The sequence below is a fragment of the Nannobrachium achirus genome (assembly GCF_963921795.1).
Source record: "Nannobrachium achirus genome assembly, chromosome: 3".
NCBI lineage: Eukaryota > Metazoa > Chordata > Actinopteri > Myctophiformes > Myctophidae > Nannobrachium > Nannobrachium achirus.
The window spans coordinates 58,642,324-58,648,585 of NC_137812.1; the positions used below are offsets into that span (position 1 = coordinate 58,642,324).

The 6,262-nt window shown below is 39.9% G+C and overlaps 1 protein-coding gene across 2 annotated transcripts in view; it reads right to left on the reverse strand.

The window, feature by feature from the left end:
* LOC308281005 (testis-expressed protein 2-like) overlaps nt 1–3,944 on the reverse strand; it is a 49,942-nt gene extending 45,998 nt beyond the window's left edge. For both annotated transcript variants that reach the window (XM_080721049.1, XM_080721048.1), the window contains exons 1-2: nt 3,812–3,944; nt 2,430–2,528 (exon numbers count right to left, since the gene is read on the reverse strand). The gene's annotated coding sequence lies outside the window, so the exon portion shown is untranslated. The remainder of the gene's footprint in view (nt 1–2,429; nt 2,529–3,811) is intronic.
* Between the last annotated feature and the right edge of the window lie 2,318 nt (nt 3,945–6,262).

Genomic DNA, 6,262 nt, shown 5'->3' on the forward strand with positions numbered 1-6,262 from the left:
ATCATTGTAAACAATGGAGCGATGGTCCCAAAATATTAGTTATTTTCAACCAATTTCTTTGAACAAATTGACAAATGGGCAGATGACAAGGTCAACGCCCCCTAGGGCCTAAAGAATTCAAAAGAAGGGCTACAGTAACTGGATTGAATGGTACATCCACATTATTTAAGGTAAGTTAGGTTACAACATTACTGTGTACCAAGACGTGCTACAGTAGCCTATCTGTGTGTGCATTGCTTGCTCCGCCACCATATTAACTTACTGTATTGTGATTTTGGCATGTTAATCATGAATCAATCTAACACGATTAACTTGCATTCTAACAACTTAAGTAGTGCTAACATTGATTAATGAGATGAATTCATGTTAACATTAATTGCCGTAATGTCAGTCAGTTAGCTGTAAATTGATGTGAGCAACTTGTAGTTGCTGATGTTTCCATGCTAACATTGTTTTATTTGTTGTTGACAAATATTTAATATGAGGCAGAGCAAGCACTGCACAGATAGCAAGTCTGTACACATTAATGTTGCAACCTATATTGTGGATGTACCATTCAATCCAGTTACTGTAGCACTTCTTTTGAATCCTTTTGGGGGTGTTGACGTTGTCATCTGTCCATTTGTCAATTTGGTCAAAGAAATTGGATGAAAAGAACTAATATTTTGGGACCATCACAGGCTCAGATGTGTTGCCACCCCATCATGTGATCCAAGATGGCCGCAGTGTGAATAAGGTCTAGATGTAAAGTCATATAGTAGGTTATTTAGACAGATGCTAGGTTTGATGTTTACCTACTACCCTAGTTACTTAATAGCACATACTTGTTTGCTAAGCACTCTCGTTATCCAACCTCTTACCCTGATGCTGGTTGACCACAGTACATGATGTTAACTCCCACCTAACACTTTGTCTGCTGTACTGGATAAAAGCGTCTGCTAAATACCTAAATCTTTAAGTGTACTTGGTATGTTGATAAATGTTCTTGAGCAAGACACAGACAGGACAACCCACTCCACTCACATATATTACTGAGAGCTTCAAAACACGCATTCGAATATAAAATCTAATGAATAACAACAGTAATCAAGAAACAACTATAACGTGTCTGACTACTTCATTACAGCCACGACATAATTGCTGACTTGCTGAATATACCTCCTCAAGGTCAATTTGTTCAAATAAACCCGTAAAACTACTTTCTCCTGTTGACAAGCAACACCCACACTTCGGGGGATAGCCTCAGTCTGTATTATACTACTATCAAAAGCAGGCCTCGACCTCACAGCCTTGAATTGAACACACTGAGCAGTCAGCCAAGGATAAGCACAGAGGACAGCCTTCTGATAAGGACTACTGACGAGGTCTACTGTCGACACGATTTTTATATCTTGTTTAGCATTATATCTATAATGTATTATATAATAATACATAATATGTATGAGAGAGAGAGCGACAGAGAGACAGAGAGAGAGACAGAGACAGAGAGAGAGAGAGATAGAGAGAGAGTGTGAAAGTATATACTATAGGTATTCTAGTCCACACCTGGGGATGTGAGTAACCAAAATTTGCACTTTGGGAGCAAAATGACAACTGCACACATTTGGAGACACATTTGATTGTCTGGGCTGTGTAACAACCCGGTCATTTACGACCAGACGTTGAATCGTTTAGCTTCTCACAACCATGAGAAGCTAAGCTATTTGTGCTAATAACGCATGAAAATAAAACACTCCTCCGCTCATAAAGCAATCTGTGCTGCCGTTCTCTGTGTGTGTGTGTGTGTGTGTGCGTGTGCGTGTGTGTGTGTGCGTGCGCATGTGTGCGCACGTGCGTGTGGGTGTAGTAGTACTACTAAAGATAGGTCCATGCACTGTCAGGCTGGGTTACGGGACGGCCGTGGCTAGATCCTAAACCTGCAGGGACCGTATCTGTGACAACAGAGCCTATAGCCCGTGGCAAAATAATGCAAAGTAAACAGCTTAAATTTGGGGGCGTTAAAAATGGGAAAGTTGTCACTCTCCTCATATGGCAATGGCCAATGGCTGTGTGTAAGTTCACTTGGATTGGTTAAACCTCTGAGGAGAACATTTGATTTAAACAGAACGACAGACAGAAAGAGGTTTCCTCATTTTATAGTAGGATAAAATAGCAGGGACATACATACATTACATACTATACATACAAATATCACACACACACACACACACACACACACACACACACACACACACACACACACACACCCTAATCAAGTTGTGTGGTGTGTGTGTGTGTGTGTGTGTGTGTGTGTGTGTGTGTGTGTGTGTGTGTGTGTGTGTGTGTGTGTGTGTGTGTGTGTACGCGTGCGCGCCCTCCTCACCCAAGTCATTTGTATCAAGAGGGAACAGATCAATAATCAGTTCAAATGTACTGGCAGAGTTGCTTACCTCGTATTCTCAAGGCCATTCAATCCATCCTGGGAATTGCATCTGCCTTTGCCAACGTACCGCAGCTTCTCACATGTCGACTAGTGTTCTCAGGAGATGCTAATAAAAACATAGAAGCAATGGCCATTCAAATACACACCAAACACAGACAAATTGTCTGCCATGTCATCAACCTTTATTAGCTGGGAATTAAGGCCTACAGTGGTGGGTAACTAGTAAACTACTAGTTAAATTCGTCATATTAACCAGGCAGCATTAGCCTACATAAAAAAAATTCATGATGGAAGATTTGCATTAAGTTTACAGCGTTGATGTTTTTATGACAATAATTAACAATGATGTCTAAGATCAAAATACATATTTGTAACACCTGACATTGTGAAGAAAGTAACTTTAGACCATCTTGTACCTGACTGTGGTGGAAAAATGTACTCAAATGTTTTACATAAGTAAAAGTATCAATACTGCAATGTATAACATACTCTGTTGCAAGTAAAAGTCTGGAACTTTTCCTAAGTAAATAAGCTGAAAGGCTTTCTTGGATCTCCTTTTAGTTTACCTTGTACAGGTGAACTGTACTGTCATGAAACTGTACCTTTTCCTATGCAAACTAGTAATAAGCCTTCAATTAAGCAAACAAACTGAGAATTTACTTGAGTAAAAGTACAAAAGTATTGGTATCAAAATGTAGTTAAAGTACCAAAAGTAGAAAGTACTCATCATGCACAAGTTTTCAAATGTATACAAACGTATTTTGAAAATAGCAGATCTACAAGGCAAGCTCACAATGCATGGCATGGCAAGGCACTGTGAGCTTTTCAAGGCAGAAATGTAGTAATGTGATAATAATCAAAATCTAGAAGTAACTAGTAATTAAAGTTTTGTAGTGGAGTACAAGTACAATATTTAGATCCAAGATGTAGTGGAGTGGAGTAGAAGTAAAGTAAAGTATTGGAAATGGGAAAGACACAAGTAAAGTACAACTATACTCCAAATTGTACATAGTACAGTACTTAGTAAATGTACTTAGTTACTTTACACCACGCCCACGGTCTTGTGCGAAAACTAAAACCTACAACTTTAGACTAGTGGTTCTCAAAGTGGATTCCAGGGACTCTGTGGGTTCCTTTAGTTGGGGTCTAAATGGACCCATAAAAGTCTGTAACTCTGACAGTGTACAAATGGAACCAAATTAATTTGGTTCCATTTGTACACTGTCAGACACTGTCAGTGTACAAATGGGGTACAAAGGGAGAAACACTGCTTTGGACTGTAGTGGAGCTACTTTTTAGCATCTATCCAGCTCGTACGCGATAAAAGAACGTCAACAAAACCAAACAAAAGTGGAAAACCAAAACTTCAAAGGCAGTAATGAATCTTACCGTCGTGTCCCGAAGAGTTGACGTGTTGTTGCTGTCTCTCCGGACAGCACAACTACACTAACTAATAGCAATAACAGTCATGAAAACAGGAACGTTGTGTGTTGACAGTTGTCTTTAAAGCCGAGTGTGATTATCTCTGGACTCCGTTCAGTTCCTGAATGAAAAAACTCACAAAAAAAAAAAAAACAACAACCCAGCGGAGTCTCCTAAGGCTAGAGCAATCGAAGAAGGAAAGAATTGGATAAGTGGATGAAACGGCTTGACGATCGATTTAGCACTGGGATTGTTTAGCAGGACTGGGGCAGATCAGGATGTAAACGCTTTTAGTTGATTTATTTTTTGTGTTAAACCTAAACCACTTTTAACAAAAGGAAGGGACGAGTTAGGCTTCCCAATTGAAAGAAAGTTGCCTTATTCTATTTTATTTTATTTTATTTTATGTTATTTTATTTTATTTTATGTTATTTTATTCAAGTTCACACCACTGGAAAGCTATAACATACGTTGGACGAGTTAAAGGGGCATTTCACTTGAAACCATGTCTCTGGGATCATTTTAATGTCTACTCTGACTTTTGTGAGTGGAACCAAATGGAACCAAATGGACCTGCAAGGGTCTGCATGAACATAATGGAAATATTGACAAATGGCATCCCCCCCGCCCCTCTCTGTTTTATATACTTTTTTTTTGCATTCAAATCAAAACTACTTAAAGCGAATGATCCAAAGGCTAATACCACAGGTCCTTATGGGTAAAACTCAATCTCTCAAGTTAGATAAGTGGCCACTGAAGAAGCAACCTTGATGAGCAATAATAGAGGGTATGCGCATGCATAAAGTGAATGGCAAATCGAGTGGCACATCGAGTGGCAAATTGAGTGGCAAAGTGAGTTCAACGTTGTTTAACGTTGCTTAATGCAATCAGATATGACTTTTCTGTATGGTGTATGGTCTGTCAAGTCCAGAAAGTAGTTTTTTTTGCCACTCAGTAGGCGTTCCCACATAACTTCCTGGTATGATGATGATGTCACGCGCATACCCTCTATATGCTGTTATCCTATTCCATGAAACGCCACCAGCGATTTTGGTCCAGACATATCAGTGATTTCCAGAAACATATAATGCCCAAATTGTATGCTGACTGAGATGCAATGCTGAATGGCCTACTAGGCCTATATTTTATAAGCTGGAATCCTTATAGACCTGCCTGGTAATGAACATGTCTCCACCTAGTGTTCATTTATGGTAAGTGTTGCTCTAGTGGCAGTGACCTCTCTGCTCAACTCATCTATCAACAACAACATCTATAACACAAGCGTACTATATCATTTTACATTTAAAACACAATACCCCTAATAATTACCCCTTATTACAGTTTAGTATGTGAACGGTCACAGCTTGACCGTATCTCAGTCTGTCTGTCTCTAACACCTGACACTGTGGTTACCCTGACACATCACTGTGACATCAGTTTGATGTCAGGGGAACCACTCTTAACAGAATGGGTTTGCCGCTCTGACATCACGATCTGGCTTCACTGTGATGTCACACTAACAGAATCCCTTTTATGCCCATATATGGAGTTCCCTGATGTCATCAATATTAAGCCCATATCTAGTAACAGGACTTCATATGGGAATGCCCATATATGGAGGCCACATCGGCCACATACCGTACACACTTACATAATCCATAGATGACCAAGACAGCCCATATCTGTTTGACTTTGGGATCTCCATATATGGGCAATTGGGCATCAACGGGTATGATGTCAGATGTCATAGAGTCAGACATCATAGGACTTTCACATAACGAATAACTGAGTAAGCATGTTTGGGGTCTCACAGCATATCTCCATATACAGTACATGGATCTCCATATATGGGTACCAGGGGTCTCCATAGGGGTAACTGGTCCGATATACATCACTGGCCAGATGGCCAAGAATTGGCGCATGTCGCCCTGAGGAGTCTTACCAGTAATTATGAATTCATTCTGAGATAACTCAATCTTTGTTCATACATTTGTATCATTATAAAGCTGAAAGAACCGTAGTAAATTTCAGAGATAATTTAGGCATTTTTCAGACTCTCTTTCCCAGAACGACTTACAATGTACAAGATCAGTACAAGATTGTAAACAGCATGAACCCTAGTCAACAAACAACAGGGTGATGTGAGTAAGAATCAAGTGCTGCTAAACAAGTGCTGCAAAGTAGGCCTAACTATACCAGATCAACATGAGGATCATAAGTCCGACCTCTCAGTACTCCGACCAGGTTAAGATTCACCAGGTTAGCATTCACCAGTGTCGGCAGGTTAGCATTTCACCAGGTTAGCATTCACCAGCGTTAGTTTTACTGAGGTTAGGGTTAGGGTTAAGGTTTAGGTGGTAAAAAAATAATGGGAGGTAAAAAAAAATGGGAGGTCGGAACTATGACATGGCAACCCTA